This window comes from Mugil cephalus, chromosome 18 (genome assembly GCF_022458985.1).
Source record: "Mugil cephalus isolate CIBA_MC_2020 chromosome 18, CIBA_Mcephalus_1.1, whole genome shotgun sequence".
Classification (NCBI taxonomy): Eukaryota; Metazoa; Chordata; class Actinopteri; order Mugiliformes; family Mugilidae; genus Mugil; species Mugil cephalus.
This window is the reverse complement of record NC_061787.1, coordinates 5,297,781-5,322,171: the sequence shown is the minus strand read 5'-3', so window position 1 is coordinate 5,322,171 and position 24,391 is coordinate 5,297,781. Positions and strand designations below refer to the sequence as shown.

Sequence of the window (24,391 nt, the reverse complement as noted above, 5' to 3'; positions counted from 1 at the left end):
CGCTCCCCCTCTTCCTTCCATACCAACCATCGCTGCAGGGAACGTGGTGTGAATCCAGTCTGAGGAATCAATGCAGCAGATTGACTAAGGATGGACTATTTTACTGTGATGACGAGTAAATGTTGTAGAATAATTCCACACTAGTAGTAAAACAGATTTGCATGGCCCCGTGTTAGCACTGACTGCTGTAATGTCAATAGCAGCGCGACCTGCTACCGTAATAATTACCGTAATAATTGTAGTCTGGTCAAGTTTTCACTTGAAACATGTCTATTTAAGCTTATTAACTTTTCTGGGTTGATAGGAGAAGCAAATTTAACAAATTCTATCAATAGCAACGAGCTACAACGCCACTAATCAGCAAGTAGTTGTCACCTGAAGACATTGGTATTGAAAGGTATCGAAACAAATGTTGACTTTATTGAACTTTATCGAATTATTAAAAATGTCCCCACATGAGAACGCTGTTCTTTTCAAAAACTACCTCCTGTTCAAAGATGACGCTTAGTTTTCATACTACTTGGCTCCTATTAATCCCGAATACATTGGAGAAATTAAAAATGCATTCCAAACACAAGCTCAGGTCCCAGGAGGTTAAGACTGCAGGATAAAAGGGGGATAAAACAAAAAGATAGTAGAAAATAGTCATAGAAATTGGATATTTGCCCACTGTTAGGGTTCATGCAGCTGTTTTTTGAAAGATAACACAAAATATTATATGATTAGGTATAACTTGTGACAGGCCTGCTCAGATATCAGAGTAATGGTGCAGGTCAAAGTAGTAGAACCCAAAAAATGAGATGTAACTAAAGGAATTAACATAAATACGTAAGAAAAGGGGGTGGAAATGAGCTGAGTGAAGGATTGACTGACTGGCATCCTGTTATTTAGTGTAGCCACATACCATTCAGGGGTGTCACAGTTGTCATGTTGTCTAAATACTTCATTTATGTGCTCAAAACCAATTTTATTAATATTTTTAGACAATTTTACCATAAAATTGTAAAAAAAATCTAATCAAAAATGGTCTCTACTCTTAATATTTGAGCCTGAAAATGACTCGTTTGTGCAGTTCATGGAGGACTGACACCATTGCTGCTTTGGATGTGACAGACTCAGGGACCTACACCGTAACCTGCCATGCACCTCCACAAAAATTAAACTACGCATTGGGACCATAATGGCTGTGACTGGTCCATAATGCATTTCTTTGAACATCCTCAAACATCCTCTCTATGTTCTGTGCTGCCATAATTTTAGTGAAACTATGAGTTGATCCACATTTATATCCTTCAACTCCAACATCAGTTCCACTAACCACTGTGAGACCTGCAGTGTGAAACTCAACACAGCAGGCCAGTCACCCCCTGGTGTTTTGGTGGTGCAATTACTTAACAATATAGACCTGCCAGCTCACTTCGCAGAAAAACCTGCCTCCCCACGTCACATCTAATCTCATTCTACAGAGGTATTGTGGAAAGTATCAACACCTACAGTTCCACCTCTTGGTTTGGCTCCACTTCCCGGTTTGTTGGAATTATACAAGCAGCGCTGCATCCATAAAGCCATGTCAATCATTAAAGACTCCCACCATCCTTCCCATCACATCTTCTCCCTACTGCTGCCATCAGAGAGAGGATACGCAAGCATCATCTGTAGAACATCCAAGAAGTTGAATAGTTTCTTTCCTCAGACTGTCCCCCCTCCTTAAATTTACAACCACACTTGACCCTCCCTGGAAATATTAAACTGGAAACACGCTACTACCAAGTGGACCAATCACAGCTCTTACGTAGTTATATTTCTGGGGAAGTGTACATCAGTTATGGCGCTAGGGTCTACGGCAACTTAACGCGGAAGTCTAAACCGCCCATTACGCTCCTTCACTGGTTAATCAGTGTGGAGATAAGGAGTAAGTGGTCCTGCTCAGCAGATGAGTGAGATGCAACGACTGGCTCATTATGAAGCCCACCCAACGCTCTGCTCTTATTAGCTGTATCAGCCACATACGCAGACAAATCTATCATTCTCCTCACATGAATAACAGGGAGACGCACAGACAGAGACGTCACCACGAGAAGACAGATTTGTTTTTAAGCCGTATGCACGTTTATCAGCCTTTATTCCTGAGAACTTGTGAATCAACCCACGCGTGCCATATCACTATGTCTCTATGGAACTGGACTATTACTACATGTGCTTGTGTCTAAAATCATTTTCAAAGCCTTTAACTTCAGACTATGAGAAACATTAACCAGAAATTGTAATTTATGCCTGACAGGTGCAAGGGTCAAAATCTGGTTTGTATCCATCAAATTGAGTAAAAAAAAAAAAAAAAGAAAGAAAAGAAAAAGCGATCTGTGATGCTTAGTGGTACTAAAACATCTACAAGAATAGCAGGACCTACTTGAAAAATTGATACTGTCGAGTTATTAGAGCCTTTCTCCAGAGACCCAGAAATCAACTGAAGACTCTCTAAGTCTGTAGCAGACAATTTATGGTGCAATGTGTTTTTTTTTCCTCTGTGAAGATTTGACAGCCACTGAGATTTAGGGGTTGAATATACTTGAAGAGATTTAAGGTGACAACCTCGCAGAACACGAGGAAGGAATGTTTTCACAATTACACTATTAATAATCATAAATCATACCAGGGAACTCTTGATGTAATTGTTAGATAGTTTTTCTTTACATATGCCATAACATATCATCTCACATGGGCTGGGATTGTCCACATACTGAGGTGGAAAAAAGCAATTAAGATAAGAAGGAAACCTACAGCGGGCAGATTAATCGAAGACACATGATCAGAATCACACCTGATAAGCAAGGACAGACCTCCCACCTTCTCCTGTGACCAATAAATTGTAATCACAACCAACTTCCCCATAAACTTCTTGTTTGTTGTATTTATTCAATTGGTTTGGGACGTTTCCCTCCCTGAGTAAATACCCAAAGACCATCTGTTGGAGTGGGAGGGGGGAGTGGCGGTGGGGTAGGGGCTAGAGATAAACAGCCATAAATCAGGGCCTCGACAGTGGCAGCGCCGCTGATATACGACAGGCAGGCATAAGGGCCCAGCAGCTCAGCGAAGAGCCTAAGACAAATACTGGGCCTATCTGTGGGAATGGCAGCTAGTGAAATCATTATTTTTCTAATGTGATAAGTTGGCCATCGTTAGAGGCAGCCGCTACACCAGCGCGTCAACACCAGAAGAGCATGTTTAGTCTGAGGGCGGGAAATGCAAGGTGGAGGTGTTCCATCTTTGTCACGGGACAAAGAGAGAGTAAGAGGGTGGGTTAGGAAACAATCTGCATGGAGGATGGTCAGAGTGCAAAGATAATAACAAATATGAGAGGACTGGAATGTGTTTTGAATTTGTGGCCAACTAAACATTTATCAGGCTACAAGGGATGGATTTTCTTCAAAGAACTAATATATTTAATGAGGTGCCTTATGACATAAGAAGGAAGAAGTATTAGTAGTAGCCTTGAGCCCCTTTCAAGTTGCACGAAGATCCTGTGTTATCCTGGGTCATCGCGGGTTTTTTCGGCAGTGTGAAAGGGTTGACCCAGCATTTCTTCCCCGGTCAAATGACCCAGCAAGCGACCCGGGATTTTAGCGGCTAGGCTTGGTTCGGCTCGCCTGCAGTGTGAAAGGCATCCTGCATCGTCCCGCTAAATTACCCGGTGACGTTACCTGCCTGTTGCGTTCTGATTTTGTCACTGTGCAGCTTGTCAGATTGTGACATTGTAGAAGCTCCATGGCTACAAGCAGCTCAAAACACAGCAAAGTTCTGGTTCACTCCCATAAGATCAGTTTTCCTGTTGGTCTCCCCTAGACCAGTCTCTGAAGGGCAGAGGACTTTTTCTACGTTTTTCAAACAAACAAAGCCAATGACATGATCTTTAATGGAAGCGCATATGTGAATTACCCTGACGATATGTTCGTAGCTGCTCTGCATCCGGAGAGAAGAGGAGATTCGATGGTAGGCATCGGGCACTGTGCAGGACACAACACCTGACGTATGAGAGGGAGGAAAAAACTGGTACGCAGCTTTCTGCTGAAAGTCTGAAATCCCACCAAGGCGGGTTGATCCAGGTCAGAAAAGTCTGCATCACTTTCAGTGTGAAAGCGATATTGTTTGGTAGGCAATGATGGCATCATAAAAAAAGTTTATACACAAGGAGTGTAAACAAGTGTGTCATGAATTAACTGAAATTAATAAATTAAGGATGTTTAGTTCAAACTTGATGCATGAAGTGCATGAGAGTATAGGGTACTCTGTTTCAGAAAGTCACAGGCACAACAATAACAAAGTGGAAAAGGTGTTTCTGATGCCAGTTGATGATCCGCAAAACGTGTGTAGTGAAAGCTTAAGGCTACACTCTGTCTTAAGGCTTCATCACAGCCAGTGTACTGAGACCTGCAACAGCAAAAAAATTTAAAATCTTGCAGCCAACCACGCAGAAATTCTAGATACTGTACCACAAGCCATGTATCTCTCAAGCTCAACTACCTGGACTTTATATTATCTTTTTGCTTGTCCTTGTTGGCAGCATGCCTAAACTAGCCCAATCCATTGAGAGGACTTACACCGAAATCACTGTAATCACTCCCTCTTCACCTATCCTCTTTCTTCACCCCAACTTTAGATAACAATCCAGCACTCTCCATCAATCCAAGACTGGTAGCCAACCCGAAGCACCCCACAGTCACCTCACACATGATCTCATTTATCTATCTATCTAGCAGTCCCTAGTTCAAAGGCTTGGGCAAACAGTGGTCGTATGTGACGGGTCTGAGGAGGATCCGCAACCGTGGCCGAGCTCCTGATGTGGAGTGACAAGGGCGGCTCATTTTTCTGGGCCTGCTGCGCTCTTAATGGCTTCCCCGACAGAGGCTTTGCTTCCATCAGCGGCTTGGCCAAACAAAGGCCCAGTCCCTCAGGAGACTGCTGCATCAGTTTGACGGATCTGATGGATCATTGGATCACATTGACCCTGACAAATCAGACTCTGGTATCGGCTCTCACTGCTGGACTACTGGGTTCTAAGGAAGAAATGAAGACATGTTGGAAAACAGACACGAGAAAGCAAGGGAAAGGCTGGGAAAGAAGGAAACAGAAGGGATGGGAGCATTGAGTCCTTCGACCTCCACCACTTCACCGTCTGGCTCTTAGCAGCCATCAAAGACACCAGGGAGGTCCCAGTATGGTGAAGACCACCAGCAACATCATTTGGTCTTGAGTATTTGCTCTCTGTTTCCTTGTCCTTGAATCTTCAGCATAGTTTGCTCATTCCCTTGGCTCTATCAGATCAGATCTTACTCCTGCTCTGCTGGAGTCCAGATAAAAGTACAGACACCACCTTTAAGGTTTAACCCAATGACCCAGTCTGAGAAGTACAGCATGGCATTTCCCTCTAAAGCAAGCAGATCCAGATTCCCAGGGCTTTTTCTCTGGCTCTGTGCAGACCAGATGGAATAATCAAACCATTCTCTAATCTTAAATCCAGGCCAAGAGCATCCGTGGCAGCCTCCCATCCTGGCTTTGATCTTGCATCACTGTCTAAGTCATGTGTTCGGACATGCACATCATCCAAGAAAGCCGGAGGCAGGAGAGAGGGAATCCTTGGTTCATTCAGATTCTGTTTGTGGTCTTTGGCTGGACTACAATCCATCTTCAGCAGGTGCACTAAAATGTATACAAACTGAGATTAAAAAGGCTCAGTGGTATGTTGCCAGGTGGTGTCATGCCTACACTTCCACCACAGTCCTAAAACACTGCTGTTGGATGGATATGAGGATGGCACAGCCTTTAAAACTGAAATATTTTGCTGTGGGCAGGAACAGTTTACATTATAGCTGGAGAATGGAACACTGCATCATTTACAAGAACAATGTTTGGCGAGACTCACTTCCCCACTTGTACCAAGTTCTATTACAAACTACAAACCACAGAATTGTTTCCCAAACACTTCCAGTTTCTTCTAAGAGGTTTGGGTGGATACAGCTTTATCCAGAGTGCTTGCTTTTGTTTTTGTTCTACAATAACCATCCATCCTCCTTTTCCACAAAAACATGTTCACAATGACATCTTAATAATCCCAACAGAAAGAATCTGATTAATGTCAAGTGGGTGGCTCTGAGCTGCCACAAGTAGGGGACGCCCAAGAACATGAAGGGGACGTGGGACAGCTGCTGATGAGGATGATCTAAGGGACTTCCACTAGACTAAACAATGAGCAGAGTGGATTTCAAACAGGGTGTTTTACAGGCAGGACCTGGGAAGTTGGAAAAATGAGTGCCCTGTTGTCGGAGAAGTTCTGAGGGTGGATATATTGTTCTGCAGAGGGCTTGTTCTGTTTTCAAAAGGCCACATAAAACCTTGACAGTGCTCCCTCTTTTGCGCTCAAAGCAGAAAGAAATTTGAGATACCAGGGAGGAGAAAATCCCAGCCATCTTTTTGTGTTGTGTAAACCCTGCCGTTACAACCGTGTTATCACATCAATGCATTCTCTTGACATTCATTTCATCATTTTCAATTCTATTAAATGTATTGCAGATTTCCTCCTCTTCATCATCTTCTTTTTTTTTATACTTCTACCATCTTCCTTCTTCTCATCCCTTGGCTTTCGTTTCCTCTAAATTACTTTCTTTTCCCTCTGCCCACATCAAAACCCTGGACGGGGATCACTGGAATATTCCCGTCAGTTGGTGGAGAACACCTGTGTGTGCACGGGTGCTGCCAGCGTATGCGTCTATTTGTTAATACGGTGTGATGTGTACATGAATTCTTCAGTAACTACAGAGAAAATGTATTCAGATCCTCTCACCAAATCTCTTCCTCACTCTCCATATTTCACATCCTCTTCCACATCAGAGACATGGATAAAAGAGGCAGTGTGTGCCTGGCGGAGGTCTAGCTGTAGCCTGACATGACGTTAATTTCTCTGAAGTAGCACTTCATATGTGCCGGTGCTCTTCTTGTGCAACAGTGGAGCAACTGTGAATGTTAACAGCTAAATAAACTTCTCTATGAGGAATTCACTCTGATTTATGCCCGCATCAGTCATGTGTGCATACTTCCACATTACGGTGATCAGAATTCCTACCGTGGATAGTGTTTTCTTTTGTGTGTCTCCCAGGCATGATATGAGCGCTGAAGGCTGGCTGAGTTAAGTTAGCGGGTAACGGCTGTGGGGCTCCCCAGGGGAGCAAGCCTTCGCTGACATGGGAAGCCATAAATAAGGACCCGGGGCGCAGCGCCATGTCATGCGTCATTTGGGTCGGAGAGGCCTGCTTTATCCCCTCCCACCCCTGAGCTGCTGAGCATGGCACCTCCTAGGGCGTAATACAAAACATATGGGCAGAGGGCGAGGGGCAGAAGTACCTCAGCATACCACACGTCTGCCTTGTCAGCAAAGCATCTCAGAGGATAAGCAGATACAGACAGCCACTACGATAACACTGTGCTATGTTACAAGAAAACTAATTAATGGGGTTGGGCTAAAAACAGGATAAGAGAAATGAATCAGAAAATGTAGCAGAAATAGAAGTATAAGTTCACATTTTAACATAACACTAACTATAAAAGTCAATTTAACTAATACAGTAATTTATAAAATACAATCGGGACATTGATTTAGAGTGATTTAGAGAAGCTGCATCACTATTTTTCCTTTACACCACTGAGAAACAATGCAAGAGTAGCTGAACACTGGCAAGATGACACATGGTATGACCAAGAAGAGAAACCACAGCACTTACACTTTCCATCAAGTGGGGAGACAATGATGCGTTTTCATTGAGAAAGGAACCATTCATTCACAGGAAGTAACACAGGTGAATCGATGTGCGTCTTTCCTTGATGTTGCCAACTTATTCCAAGACTGGTGATGAATCAGTGTCTAAAATCCAGCTTGGGGTGAGATATAGAGCATGAGGAATGCATTAGTGATGGGACTACAGAAGAACAGCCCGAAGGCCAGTGACTCACCAGCATGACCACTGACAAAGCTGAAATTACTTCCCATAAAGGATAGCCCTTGAATTTTCATTGACCAACCCTCCACAAGGAATGAAGACACACTCTTATATTACTCATCTGTTACTCCACTGTCATCTCTGTTATCTAAAGGGTAGAAGATGTGTCATAAATATTGGGAAGTTTAGTTTAATTTCCTGCACTGGTAGTAAGGTCATGGTTGAAGAATTGAAAAAAAGGGATCTGACTATCCCCTGCGGGTTTCCACAGTGACTCCGAAGCAGTGTTACATCACCCCATGTCCACCTGCAGACATCCACCTTTCTATGCCAGAGGGAGAGGGTTCTATAATCCTGAACAATTGGACTCAAATTGCCCCGGGGGAGGTACAGAAAACGGTGGGAAGAAAAGACGGCTTTCAGACACTCGCTGTCTTATCAGCTGAGCGATTGTGATCGGCCCCGAGGGGCGTCCCATTTCTCTCTTTTCTGCTCGCTAATGTCCCTTTCCTTTCCATTTTTCTGCGCGGGTCAAACGTTGACCTCGCGATCCTTTTGACAGCTCTTTTCCTGCCAATTTTCATTGTCTGGGTTTCAAAAACGACAAACTCACACAGTGCGGTTGGTGACAAAGGGCAGGGAGTCTTTTGCATCCCCGCCCAAACAATCCTTGTACCACTGCCCACTTCCAAATGTGATGACTGTGGTTGTTGCTACACAACCAAAGGAAAAGAGCTCTTCAGTGCACAGCATGGACGCATGGGAGGCTGACACCAGAGCTAGGATCCAAGGTCGTAATTGCTTCTCAGGTTTTCAAAGATAATGATGCCAGTAGTTGTGCAGTGGACCAAAGAAATCTCTAATGAGGATATCAGCCTGATGTCAAAGAGCAGTCCCATTTAAATTGCAATCCAATTATTTCATCATTGCTGGGCAAGGGATGGAAGCTAAAACACAGTTTGTACTAAAAATGATCCAAAATCCAACGACTGCAGAGACAGGTCATATGAGTCATGAGAGCCGAACCTCACATTGCATAAGCTTTATACCCTATTCCATTAGCATGACAACAGCTGCTGGTTGTCTTGCCCAGAACATTTTAGCATGGAACAAGAAAAAAGGAGCTTTAGAGTGGAATTAAAAGAGGCTTTTGCACACCTTTTCAGCTTGGAGGATGGGGGGTTTCGATCTGATAATTACTCCAGCCTCGTTTAGACCAACAAAAGAGGGTGGCAAAAATTACAAGAGGGACTTACAGGTGTGGAGAGGCAAATAAGAGGGACTTGTAAATGTGGTATATATGAAAGGGTTAAGACAAAGGGTACGGAACAGGCTAGGCTTACAGTGACAGCCACCAGCTGCATGCAATAATCCACAACACTCCATCATGAGCCTTTTATATTTCTACGCTCTCAGTGTGTATGAGAGTGGATGTCTGGTGGAAAAGGACATCCGGTAACAAGAGAGGACGCGCAGTCAGACAGCGTTTTACACCTTCTTCCTCTTGTCTCTTCCTCCTTGTAGCTCCCTAAGCTGCTCTTAGGGTTTTAATCACCTAGTACACACAAGGGAAACGCCTGTAAAACCTGTTGCACTGTGTTTAAAAGCTGCAATGGATCCCCACAAAGCCTGTGAGTGTTTTTCATTATCCGGCATGTTCACTGGGCCCATAAGATGGGAGCAGACATTTCATCCCAAGAAGTACCGAGCGGGCTTGGAACTGACTGTGCGTCAGGAGCGAAGGTGACCCACCATGCAAGTGTTATGAAAACTGTAGCATGTTCCTATGGCAACTAGCAGCGTGTGCTACAGAGACAGATTATGTATAAAGCATGTTTACTGAAAACAATAAATTCCAGGTTGCTTATATCAAGAGGCAGGGCTTTTTTAGGTGCTCCATCTAGGCTAGCTTTCTGAACTATAGGTTGACGGACCACACTAACCAGCCAAAGATGGAGCGTGATGAGGATAACACACAAGCACTGGAAACACATGTCTTTTAAAATGCTTGCATAATGCCATTACCAGGTTAGCTTAAAGCCAGCGGGTCAATCACTACAGGAACAAAGCCGTGTTATGAATTACGTCTGCAAAACACCAACGTGAGCCCAGGCCAGATAGGGGACATGCTAACATACAGTGCATTTAAATGCATGTGAAAAAAAAAAATGAATTATTGTCTTAATCCAACTTTAACTGGACAACTTAAGTGCATGTAAAAATGTTACTCTGACTAAAAATCCGAGTTCTCCTTATCTGATTAAGACACACAGATAATGCAACTGGAACCATCCGGTTGCAGAAGAAGAAGCCGGCAGGAGAACCACCTGAGGGATAGCGCCATCTTATCTGCACCAAAAGTAGTGCGCACATTAAAAAGATTTTTAAAATCATTACAGATTTTAAAAAAGCTGAACTATAATCCAGCTGGTGGTTGTTTGAAATGCCAGTCTGCCACATGAATGACTGGTTTATTATATGACATAATAAGTCAACCAGAAATGGGGGCCTTATTAACCTGTTGATAAGACACATATCGCCACCTAGTGCGGAGGAGGAGGAGAAGGACACGTTCCCATCAGTTATTCTATTTTCTCCGTCGCATGTGAACTGGGACAAGGACCGTATTCAGAAAGTCGTATTTTGAGCATAGCTTGATTAAGCTGTGCATATAAACGTAGTAATAGGCTGACATCGTCATGGTAAGAAGGTATATATGTTGTATATTTCTATATACATATATTTTCTCTATAAATGTTGTGGATAAGGGCAAAATTAAAGACTCCAATTAAATTCACAGTTGAAGGACATTTCTGCTAAAAACACTAAAACCAGATTTCCCCCAGTAGCAGCAGTAGCACAGAGGCCACATCCATTACTAGTCTGTGATGCTGTGTTTTTATCCGCTAAAGGAAAGTGAGAACTTCATTATCCGCGGGGAAAGTCTTTACGAGCAACCTCACACATTTTTTACAGCACGGCAAACAGACAGTAAACACCAGGACGGGCGCTGTGCTTTACCATGTGATTAAGACACAGCTAATTAGATAGCGGACAGTAAAACGGTGAGGGGAATCGTAAAAAAGAGGGAGCAGAGACAAGCCTGAGTGAGGGATCAGGTACGACCAACAGACGTTTGAGTCGGGGCACAGCAGGCCGCTGACAAATGATCGAGGTAGAGTTTCTCATTTGTGCAGCCTCCTCCGCGGTGGAAAATGTAAATAACAGACTTTGTAAAGGTAAAAGAGAAAAGATCCCCTCACCCGCAAAGGCCCCCCCACGTCCACCATCCATCCATCCCTCTATTCTTCTTCTCCCTCTGCTCTTATGTAGTGGCTGGTCCCATGAAACAGGGGTCAAGGTACTAATGGAGGACCTTGTGGCCTTGTGCGCCTCTGGAAAACACCCCACCTCCGCCACCGCAGCTCCACCGCTCTCTTATAAATCAGGCAGGCTTCATTGAGACTGTCAGAGTCCTCTGATGTCCCAGCCATGTCTCATTTCAAAGTCCTTCTGAAGGCTCACACGGTTCCACGTTTACTCACTGGACACAAGGGAGAGGAGAACGTGGGAGAGAGCGCGAGACTCAAAGAGAACGAGTTCAGAGAGAAGTAGGAGCGAATTAAGAATAGCGATGTCCCCGAGGGAGCAGGGGGGGGGCCTCTAAAACAAATGTTTATTTAGCAACTATGCTGCATTAAACCTCTTACGTGAAAGCACCTACAATAAATCACGCCGCTTTGTGAAAGCCATTATGGCGTCGCTCAAACAATGTGGGCATTTGTAAAGGTAGCGCAGATAAAAACGGGCGCAATCAAAACATAATTTTCCTCCCTTCACGGTAAACCGAGGTGTGCGTTCTGCAGACGTATAAGCAGCAATCGCTGAGATAATGACGTTCTGTGGTTTTCTGTAGTGGATGCATGTTTTTTTTTTTTTTTTTAAACCAATGCCAAATGAGTTACATATGGATTTAAAATGAATGTTTTCCTCAAGTGTTGTTACATATACAGTCTTCCTATGGTGCCGAGGGCACATTATCAGAACCAGAGATGCGCAAGCACACTCGTGAGGCGTATAAAGCGGAAAGAAAACAAGAGCAACTCTATGTAATCAACATAAAAAAAGAGAGAGAGAGAGAGAGAACCGCGTGGAACTTAAAAGTGATTACAAGCCGCCGCTCCCCCCACAAAAAAATAAATAAAATAAAATACTATGACAGTAAAGCAGCAAGAGTTACAGAAGAAAATCAGCATGTGACTATTTAGTTGGAGTTAGCTTAGCGCTGACAGCCTGAAGAACCGAGTCTGGCTCTTTCCAAATAAAATCGAATGTGACTACCAGCACCTCTGAAGCTGCTCATTAATTGGGACATTATATTTAAACAACAATGGGATGTTTTATGAGGTGTTATGTGACAGACTATTTTTCGCCTGGGAGCTGTTCTAGTGTCTACAACTAGTGGTCAAAACAGCCCAGCACCCGTATAGAGTGTGTAACATTACACGAGTCATGGAAAGTATCCTCTGGTATAGTTGGTCAGAGCTTCATCCTACTGCAACATGATGACCCAAAACTTTAGTCCAAACTCTACCAGAACGTCTGCAACGAAATTGGGAAGAATTCTGAAAAAATATTTGATTTCCATTTTAGAAAGAAGGAATGTCACAAGTGTTAAATCAGCCAGTGATGGTTACTGTGATGAGTCCAATGAGATATATATTGATTATTTTTTTTTTACTTCAGTTGTTTATTTGGTTTATGCTTTTAATTCAGAGTAAAATGAGACTTTAAATTACATATATTTCAATAAAAAAAGAAAGAAATGTTGGAGTGTTCTGAAACGTTTGACCGGTGACGTACGTTTGTTACAAAGGTCTCTCTCTTCTTTTTTTTATAGGATCTTGAGCTGTATAAATACCCATATAAAAAAAAAGTACTGTACTTTTTGTCGCCTGTTGTGTTCGTCCTATTTAATGTTGTTTGCTGTGTGCTCTCTGTGTCCTACTTAATTTATTTCTGGTCACTGTTTCTTTTCTTTTTTCTAACTTGTGTTGCTGTAATATTTGAATTTTCCCAGTGTGAATCAATAAAGTATTATCTTATAACATCGGCCATTAAGTTCAAAGTTAAATTAAATTAACCACTAAAGAACTGGACACTACGTTACTGGTCACAAGTCACTGGACATGTGTTCATATGTTTTCCATCCATACTTTCTGCACTATTCAACTCAGGGTTGCATCAGCCACTTCATGTATATCGTCTATTGACACAGGTTATGTCATGTTCTCTTTAGTCTACTTTGTATATACATGATATATATTTTTTTGTTATTGTTTTATATTTTTATATATTGTCAACGTTTGCACATTTCTTGTTTACATTTTTTTGTTTAGCTGCTGCACCCGTTGAGGAAGATAATTTAAATCCCGTATTGTGCTGCACAGAATTAACAATAAAGTTGACTTGACTTGAAAAAAAAAAATGTAGGGATATAGGAATACAGGAGAGTAGGTTGTAGCAATGTTGTAAGATCAATTAAAACTTGTAGTGTTGCAGTGTTACGTAGAGATCAATGATGATGGAGGTAATTTTCTGGATCTTGGTGTGGACAGAAACAAAGGTAGTTTCATACCCGATGGTTTAAAACAAATACCGTTACACTTGGCTTCGCACAGAACCAGACCGGAGGTTTAGCCAGTTTTTATCAACCGGCTACCGTCTAGAGTTTAAAGTGTGATTTACTGTTACTGTCCAAACATGTCGGGTCATCAGATAATGTCACAAACGTCCTCCTCCAGAGAACCGTCTCATGCTTGTTTACTGATGCATCTAAAACAAATTTACAAATCTAATCTAATCTGCACGGCCGGATCATGCACAGTATTAATATTTGCTAAGCTAAGTGACAGCGGTGATTGTTGGAACAGGAGAAAGCATGTCTGCCTGTGGCTAAGACATGCACAGTGAGAGGTGATATGCCTTACAAAAAAAAAAAAAAAACTCTCACATTTATGTAGTGAGAGTGTGGTTTGCTTAATCTTTCCTTATCTCCTTCAAATGCAAAGGCTTGGACCGGATTTGCATATAAAACAGAACACAAGCTGTCACTTGTGACTTTATTTACAGAGGAGATTAGAAGAGGAGATACTGTGTACTGGGAGGGAGGTAGACCTTCACACACATACACACACACTCAGTGTTAACTTAAACTGCAGGGGTATTTGACACCTCAGTCGTAACTGGTGTTAACCCCCGATGAGACTGTTGTTTTGAGTGTTTCAAAATGTCTGCTGTTTGAGGCCTGAGAATGCGTTAACATCCAGATGAGAGGGAGGTGGTGGAGGTGGAGGTGGAGGTGGTGGAGGTGGAGGAGGGGGGTGAGGGGGGGGTGGCTCAGACAGACAGAAAAACATTCCCCAGTCGCTACGCTCATCTCCATAACTCAGCACACAGGCCGGAGAACGGCGATCCTAACGCGGGACATTAACGACCCGACTCCCACAACTCAGTCAGCGACGTTTAGGGCCTGATTCACGACCGCCGCGGCAGAATCTCATCTTTTCGCTCGTGGACTGGGGGAGTGGGGGGGGGGTGTCAAACAAATCGAGGTGTAATTCAGTATCGGCGCGTGGAGGAGAATCGTCTGGCGGATCTGTCAGCGAAATCCTGTAATTTCAGCAACCAAATAAAAAAAACAAAAATGATATCTTGTACGAGGGAAATCAAAAACAACTTGCGCAAACAAATGGTGTCTGGGAGATATCATTTCATTAAGCCGGGGAAGCAACACAAGAGCGTATAATTACAAGCAACAATACAGGTTATTGTGTAGTGAGCATGCGTGCGTCCGAGCGCATGGCTGCTCGTTTTTTGTCCATGTGAAACTGTAATTACTGTCAGTGTGTGATTTCCTTTTGGAGCGCTCCCGGGATGATTAATTCTTTCTTATAAGTTTTTAACCACAAGACGTGTGTGTCACATATCAAGTTAAAGAGACTTTTCTTTTCTTTCTTTTTTTTTTTTTGTGCAACCCTCCCAGAGCAGGACATGACTGACAGCATCTGTGTGAGTCAGTTTGACCCGAGTCATATGAAATTTGGCCGTGGATCAGGAGTTTGGGATTATTTCCCCTCCTTTATTACTCCTCACTTCAGCATCTTTGAAGCACGGGATGAAACATCTCATTAACATATTACTACGGTGGGGTTTGCGTATTAAGACGATTACGAAACAAAGCCGAAACGTTAACCTTTGCGGAGTGAAAAGCTAATCGCGTTGCTGTTAGAAAAGGTGACATAACTCGCACATCATCACAGTGAGTTGCAGAGGAGGGCAAAAAAATGAAGATTAAATATGCGGTTTCCTTTATCTTGGGGACCTTTTCGGCGATCTATCACTCAGTATCAAATGACATTAAGTTAATGAGGCCGAGACGCCACAGAGAGTTAGCAGGGTTAGCGGCCCTGGCTTCGCTGAAGGCCTCCCACGGAGGTGATGAGTGGAGAAAGGTGTGATTGGTTTTTACAAACCTTTATCCACACCAAATTTGTGTGTGTGGGAAATCACACGCGGAGGATAACGACGCTGGAGGCTGCAAGGCCACTGCCAAAACATCTCGCCCCTCTTAGCACGGACGTGATAATGAATCTAACACCTTGGTTGGCCTTCGGGTTGTCACACTTGTCTGGCTCATATGTAACCAACAAGACGGGAGAACAACTCGTATTGACCTGAACAGATAAGTAAATTAGAATTTATGTAGGATTTTTCTCGTCGCTTTAACCTCCGGAGACCCGAGCTTTAAGTTGGTTTGCATTTTTTATTTCCTCAAGGTGTTTAGGATTAGTATCAATCGATCAAACTTTATTTAAGGAGCACTTTTCATACAAAGGATGTGGCACAAAGGGCTTTACATAAAAACACAATAGATGCAAGAGACCTTATGCACGGACGCACATGTATACACACAAGAAAATTAAGAATAACGAAATTAAGATATAACAATAATTGCATAATTTATTACTATAATAAATACAATTTAAATAAAATGTATACTAAAAAGATAAAATTAATAAAATAAAATTAGTTAAAAGTCAGACTAATTAAATAAATTAAATAAAATAAAATAACCAGACTAAAAGAAAAAAGACAATATAAAGTATAAAATAAATAAAATTCAATATATAACCAGACTAAAAGGAAAATTCTGTGTAAAGCGAGACTAAAAAGGTAGATCTTTAGTTTGTTTTAAAAAATAAGTAGTAGGACTTAAGAAGTATAAAAACTAAGCTTCATCTTTGAACTAGAAGTCCTCATATGTGGACACGGGGATTATTTCACTGTATATTATAATAAAGTCACCAATATGTAACAAAATATAAAACTGAACATGGCTGAGCAAAGACTAAATTGCAAATAATGAATTCCCAACGTCCTCAAACGAGTACTTGCTAATTAGTGAAGTTACAGCTCGTTACTATTGATAGAATTTCTTTCATATTAAACTAGAAAAGTTAATAAGCATAAAAAAAAAAACAGGTTTCAATTGTACCTTGTCCACTTTTCTTATGTGATCGTCTGCAGAATGAATCCGCGACCATGTTTTTACACCAACTAGTATCAAGTTAAGAGGATAAAAGTCTAAATGAAGCTGAAGAAGCTGCTACAAAACTGAAACTTAATGTCCCCATATGAGGACGCAGGGTGTCAGGAGGTTAAATAATCTTAACGTAACAAACTTTTTGAGCAAAACGGACAATTGGTGTGAAGGTTGACGTCTACAAACCTGAGCCAATAAAATCTAAATCTGCATAACTAGGTATTCTACAAACAGATATTTAAGGATCCAAACAATGAAAGAAAAATGTCTCAGTAGAATCAAAATCAATTCAGTCAAGATTTAATTTCTACTGTTATAAAATCTACTGATCAGACTTTATGCAGTGATTGACGACTCTAAAAGGTTTACTTGCGTAGTCAATAGTTTAATCAATAATAAAAATAACTTTTAGCCAGAGCCTGAATCAGTAAGAGTTTTCTGTCTCGGACAATGTCGGCTAATATTTATCTTTTGTAAACTATTCAAGTAAATGAGGCTTAGTGTTGCATCAGTGTGACCGAGTGTGTGTGTGTTCAGTTCCACACCATGTCAGCCCTTGATAGACATGCTAATGTTCCAAGAGGCCACTTGGGGCCATCAACACGTCCCCTAATGGGCAAGTTCATGTTTATTCTCTCCCCACCGGTCACCGCTTCCTCTGGCGAGCAAAGAACGAAAGACAGTCGCCCCCCGTCTCCCTTTCTTTCTCATTCCTCGTCCTCATCCGTCTTTTGCGTGCCCACTTAATCAATTTCTCCCCAGTTCTTCTCGAGCCTCCCCTCTCCCTCTCCCTCCTCCATCATTCTTTCACTGCTCCTCTCCTCCGCCGTCACACTCTAATCTCCCGGTCTGAAAGGTGTTTCCTGAGGAGGCCATGCGGGAAGACAGGCGGGAGTGATGGATGGCCGTGTGGCTGCTTCGCTTTGTCCTCTCTGCAGGGCGGCGGCGGCGACGGTGGGCACGGTCGCGCCCTAAAGAACGAAACGCACGAAAGAACGAGCTAAAGGAGAGCGGGAAAACGATGCCAGAATATCGTCATCCAGTTTCGCTCGTCCGTGACCAGAATAAACTTGGAATATGCGCCGCTTCCGCCAAGTGTAACGAGAAAGAAATGACCCATCTCCAGGCATTTAAACAATACAGCTAGGTTTTTCTTTTTTTTCACTGGAAACAAATGGCGGTTGGGAAAAGGTGGGAAAACAAGAAAGACTTTGAGCCAGTTTATATAATCTGTGTGGACTGAACATGGATGTTTATAATGGTTTGGGTATTAGAAACTAAAGAAGATAGTTCTTCAATCACTACTACCAGTAATGTAATGGAAACTGTAAGGGAGTCCTCACACTGGCTCAGCTGCAGAAGCAACAGATGAAGTTAAATTTTTGGATCATTACACTCATTACACTGTGACTTTTTAATAGCCAACCATTCATTGAGTCTTTTTCAAGCTTTTGGCATGTTCTGCTTTCATTTTGTGTCGCTCAATTACAGACAAGCAGCTGCCAATCCACTCATTAGTTCGCAAATCTTTCCAAGTCTCTGGAGTTGTTCTTATTAACCGATTATTAACTATATTTCTGAGGCATAGTGACGCGTCGCTGTGTTTAAACAAGACTAGCGGGAGGCCGGGGATGTCGTCAGAAGCCCCGATAGTCCACAGCTTCTTCCCTCTTAAGGCTGCGTGGATGCAGATTAGGTCTCACTTCCATGTTTTCTCCACATTCGGTGATTTAGGACACGTCCAGGTGCTGTGTTTGGTTACACAACACTGACACATAAAGAGGAGACAGACAAGACGGATAAGCACGGAGGAGAAGCTGTCCGACAGCTGCCTGCCTGGTTGGGTAACACTCCAAGCGGGACCCCCTGAGAGGAGCCCGGCCTGGGGTAACGTCTGCGCTCCAGTCGGGGAGGAAGACTTCAAACGCGACGGGCTTGTACAACCTCCGCCCAACTGGAGCTCACTCTCCTGCTGTTCTCCTGAGCTCGATGGGGGATCTCTGAAGACCATGCCAGCAGTCACTGCACCATCAGTTATCCTCCCCTATCTGCCAATAAGCCTCTCTACAGTCAGGCTTTCTTCCCACACTTAAACTAACACAGTAAACACTGTTTCATCATGTATTAGTCACAGATCCCCCCCCTGGAAGACATCTATGTGGAGCCGCAATCGCTGCAAATGCATGATGAGAACCAGTGATATGAAGGGCAGGCTGTGTGAGGAGATGTGCTGGTATCCCCCCTTTATATTATAAAGAATTAAAAGAGTGGTACACATGCATGGTGTTAACCCTTTCTGCTGGCTGGTTTATGGGACAGCAGCAGCTTTTTGAACCAATCAGAGCTCTGTGCACGAGTTGCGTTTGAGTAAATGCTGCATGATGCAATATGTCGTTGTAAAGTTCTCTGTTTCTACCCGGCTGGCCTTCGGCAGATGGGTTCCTCCATATGAGCTGGGTTCTGCTCAAGGTTTCTTCCTGTTAAAAGGGAGTTTTTCCTGCCACCGTCGCACTCAGGCTTGCTCTGGAGGTTGCAGGCTGGTTTTTGTGAAGCGTCTTGAGACGATTTGTATTGTTATTGGCGCAATATAAATAAAACTGAATAGAATTGAATAGAATAAAGCTAATTTTCTTCTGATTTCATTGATAAAAGTCATCACAGGATTCAACCAACACAGACGACACATTTTTTGCAAAACAAAGAATTTCAGGTGAACCCGACAGCTTCTCGTTTTTTTTAGCTTTAACTTTGATTACTCAAGAACAAAACCACTTAGAGTGACCCCCACTTCTGTGATAGAAACTTCAGAGTCTCGGCTTTCAAAAGAGACCAAGACCACGCACGAGCTCCAAAGCGTTCACGAGCAGCATTCAATTTATGGAACGATAAGAGCTTAAACTCCTTTTCAGAACAACAAAAGTAACCGGCTCCGATACCATATTGGAAAAATCCTGCAGCTAAAAACGTCACAGCCCGCCTTTGCAGAAACATCCACACGAGCACTGTGTGCTTTTCTTTGTTCGAAGCGAGGGGCCGTGACTGTCATCGGTCCACGCACAAAGATGCAGAAACCACAAATTGTCCAATAAACGCGGCTGATTGAGTGAGACTGCCCTCCAGTAATGTGGTGGCGCTGTGTCAGTCAACGAGATGCTGTAATTCAACACGAAAGTATAAATCTGAGAGGGTGCCTCCGGCATCTGCGGTGGCAACAACATAAACTACTCCATATGCCAATGTGGCAACTATAAATCCAACTTTACACACACACAGCCAGCCAAATAAATAAAGATAAGCAAGATATGTAGGAATGTGGGTGAAATGTAATTGGATGGACGTCTCACCAGGGTCCTCATTATCCACTCGCTTCATTCTTCATCCTTTGCTTCAACATCGCAACTCTGCTGGAAGCAGAAACCCACATACCAGGACAAGGTCAGATGCCCAATTAATTTTAGCACAACTGTCCAGTGTTTAGTTGCTGTGGGGAGGTTTGCGTAACCTGAGGGGCATGGTTATCTGTATGTGCGTGTGAATCTGGTGTAGGACAACAAAAACCGCCAAGGGGAGCGAGCACGTGACCAAATGGTGTTTTGTGTGAGGTAACGTCGGCCTTGAGAAAAGCTCGAGACGGCTTCACGACAAAATTACAGAGAAATACCAGAGACCTGGAGCACCTGGTGCAATTCACTCCTAAATAAACCCATTAAAAAAAATAAAAAATCATCTAAAAAAAAGTGTGGCTCATTACCTGAAAGCATGTCCACGACACGTTTTAATCCCGATACACTACTTGTCATGTCACATCAGTCAAAAAGTGCCTTTGCTGCAGGAAACACAAGCAGCCACAGCTGACAATATGGGAGACAGCCCCCTGGGACTCGGGGTGGCTCAGCTGAGGACATTACTGCACGCGAAGCAAACCCAACACACAAGAGTCTGGTGGCAGACAACAGTCACCCTGTCATCTTCGATTGCAGCCCACTCATGTTGGACCAGCGACACCTCACACACAGCTCAGTGGGCCACGACCCCCCTGGAGTCCCACTGCCGCCACAGAGGGACCGGCGGAGTTACTTCAGCTCTGCAGAACAAACACAGAAATCAGCCTGTGCGAGAAGCGCGTTGGAGAGAAGCTGAAAATGCGTTGGTTTTGGGATTCGAGCGAAACTGATTTGACCTTCGAGAGCATCGATGGCTGGAGGTTTGAGGTCTTGACTCGTCGTTCTCTCGCGTCTAAAAACGGACGCGAAGCCGAATCGTGGAAAACTGAGAACGCGAGACGCGATGCTTCACACATTCGAACTGCTTCTGTGCGCTCGAAGCTGTCACTTCTTCCCATCTCCTCAGTTTGAGATGTTAACTAATGCGCTGCAATAGAAGCCCCGAGGCTATCATTCAAAATCTGTTGGGTTTCCAAATAGGGAACATGTTGACAAATATTTTTGGCTCCTGGCTCCTTTCAGCCGGCGCAGCAGCCGATGGGGCTCACATGTGTTCGGCAGATGGCACGGAGTACATGGCACATGAGGTCAGGGGGAGCACTCAGCTGTATATCTGTCATACGTACAGGCCCTCCAGGAATGTCTGCACAACGCCAAGCGTTATGGCACCGGAGCGCCGCGCCGTTTGCGCTTCTGTGCGTGCGTTCGCGCAGGGCTGACGAAGGCGCAGGCGACGTCGCCGCTGCTCTCGATCGCCGTCCCAACAGGAGGCGAAACGAAGCTTCGGTCTCTGCGTCCAAAGTCACTGGCGCCGATGTTACACAAAATGTTCGAAAAGAAATGGCAATAACTGAGCTGAGGCTGAGCTGAGAACACGATGCAGCGTTTCCAAAGTGGATACGGATTTAAACTAGTTGTAAAAGAAGTATTTACTTGAAAGGGATAACAAAAGTATCTCTCATACAGCGAAACAAACTATTAAAGTGTCACAAGAGCTTTCAATGGAATTTAAAGGGAACTTTATACAGTTTCTACGCTGAAGGAAGCACAATCATGTGACCGTAGACTAGTGTATAGTAGTATATTTAGCACAGTAAAGACTGAGTTTTATTTATTATGAATATATTCAAAAGAACAAGATAAATAAAAAAAAAAGGAGGGAGTAAAACTTACTGAGTCCCACCATTTATCCATCAGTTATTTAACTTGAATGTGTCCATATTTAACAAAAGGAAAACAATATCTGCTTCTATTACTGTTATTTTATTCTGAAAGTCTATTTTACTATTTTATTCTGAAAGTCTTATTTATGTTGTACAGTTTTTTTTCCATTTTTTAAGCTTTTATTCTTATGCTTATTTAAGTGTTTTGTCTTGTACCATTGAGCAAAGTGACTGGAGTCAAATTGCTTGTATGTGCGCTCATATTTGGCCAATAAATCAGATTCAGATTCTGAGAAATGAACAATAAACAAACAAACAAACAAACAAAAAAAACCCCATAAAGAACAAAAACAGAAAAACAACATCCAACCAGGTGAGGCAGTAAAACTTAATTTAGTGCAATACGTCCTGTTTCATCCATATATCTTGAGTATTTTATTTTTATGTATTTATGCTTATATTTTTTAAATTTCATCAGGTCTGAGCATTGCTTTAAATCTATCTGTGGCCCATAACTGTCCATACCTGAACACCGCACCGTGCAACACAAAAGCTTTTCATTCCCCGTCTCGATTTCTAAAAAGTTCTTGAATGGTAGGTGGTAATGAATTATTTTTGGCCCTGTACATTATTTGTGCTGTTTGCGGTTCATCAATGTCCATGAGTTTCACCAGTTTTGACCTCATAAATAATGAATTGGTGTGTTCTAGATATCCAACCTTTAAGTCTGAGTTGCGTCCATCCTGCACAGCGTAAACTCTAAGAAACACTCGTCTTTTACAAGGTTGCGGCAGTCGAGTGTAACACATCAATGGCCTCTGAAATTATGTATATTTACCAACCTGGCAACAACTGAGTGTATTGCTTTTAATTTATTAAACTTTTCTACAAACCAGTACTGTTTGTGATGGCATCACAAAAACTGAAATATTTTATTTATTTTTTTCTAAACTGAAAGTGGATTTTTCTTGTAAATGATCAGTGGCAACTTTGATTTTGATGGATTTTTATATTTGCCTCATGTGCCAGATTAACAAAAATTGTTACGTTGTTACAATTTAGGGACAAAAGTGTCTAAAAATAGCATGTTAACATTTCTTTCAATTTTTTTTTGCATAAATCTTTTAATCCACTTCAGTGCTAATCATAAAGACCAAACGTTTGATTAGTTTCTGACTTTTAACCCTTTATGTGCTACGTTGTTAGGACACTTTTGTACCTTAATGGTAACAATGTAACAATTAAAAATATTGAAATATTGAAAATAAAATTGAAACATTTTCATTGATCTAAATTGGATTTTCGTTGGGGGGAGGGTTACTAGAGCCTTGGACATGTCAGTTATTAATGGCAGCATTGATTTTGTTACGTTGTTACCATTAAGAGAAAAAACAATGTCTGACTTTTGACCCTTTATGTGCCACGCTGTTAGGACACTTTTGTCCCTTAATGGTAACAACGTAACAATTTAAAACAAACTGAGTTTGAAAAATCACAATTCGCTAAAAAATACACATCTGGGATCTGCAATCATATTTGGGAATGCAGTAAGCATAACTACCACTAAGTTATCAAAACTAAATAAATAAATAAAATGGAAAGGGACACTCTTGAGGGTTAACAGAAGAATTCTTAATTGTGAATTGTGATCAATAAATCACTAGACTGAGACCAGCCAGGAATTACTTTCACATCACACATTACACAACTCATCCGGGGGTAGATGAAGAAACAGGAGAAGCACACTGGTTGAGTTTTAATCCAAAACAACACATGGGTCCTTTTAAGTATTATTTATAGGAAAGCTACGATTTATTGTTTATCAGCCCTATGGTCTCTGTTTAAAACAGTTTTGAAATCACATGAGTTATCTCTATTTTTATGACAGAAAAAATAAAAAATGTTTAACACTTCTCTAGCAGCATCTGATACTGCTCTTTGTTCAGATCTATTCATTCTTTATCAAAAAAAAAAAAAAGAAAAACAAAAGCTTGTTAAAGGGGCGAAGTAAAGCCTGACATGCCATAACTACACAAATACACAATGAAACCGAGCGCCTGATGTCTATTGTATTGTGTGTTTGTAACCTCATTCATAAGCGCCGAACGTATCAGCACATCTCCCCCTCACACATCATGGGCAGAGAGGTGTGGAGAGGATTTCCTTTGGCTGACGATCCTTATCAGTCGCTCTGGTGTACCTGACATAAACCTCCATGAGGGCGCAGATAACGCGGCAGGAAATTCCCAGAGAGATGTGTAATAAATCTGACTGGAGTCACCGCACGTTATTGTGATGATTTTGTGTGTGTGTGTAGCACCATTGAAAGGCTCCAGGAAAGGTTTTTATCAGTTGTCAGAGAAGAGATCCCCTGTTCCATCTCATCAGTTTTACTAATTGCACAGATTAAACTGCGCGGTGCACGTGAGTGTGTGTGTGTACATGTGCTAACGCCAACATGTGGCATCGGAAACACACGGAACTTCACTGAACTATTAACACGTGTTGATCAGAGCTGAGGACGGATGTGATTTACCACCAGGCGAGGGAAGCTACTGCACTCAGTATGTTTACATGTGCGAGAAAAAAAAAAAACAAATTATTGCCTTAATCAGACTTCCGATTAATGTCCGATTAAGAAAATTTCTCCGGCATGTAAACGGCCCAATTGGACTTTAACTGGACAATGCTTGT

General features: G+C 42.4%; 1 protein-coding gene across 2 annotated transcripts in view; it reads right to left on the bottom strand.

Annotated features, from left to right (window-relative positions):
* The window catches only part of stau2 (staufen double-stranded RNA binding protein 2), a 114,109-nt gene that overhangs the window by 4,553 nt on the left and 85,165 nt on the right, over nucleotides 1-24,391 (bottom strand). The gene's annotated exons all lie outside the window — the stretch shown is intronic.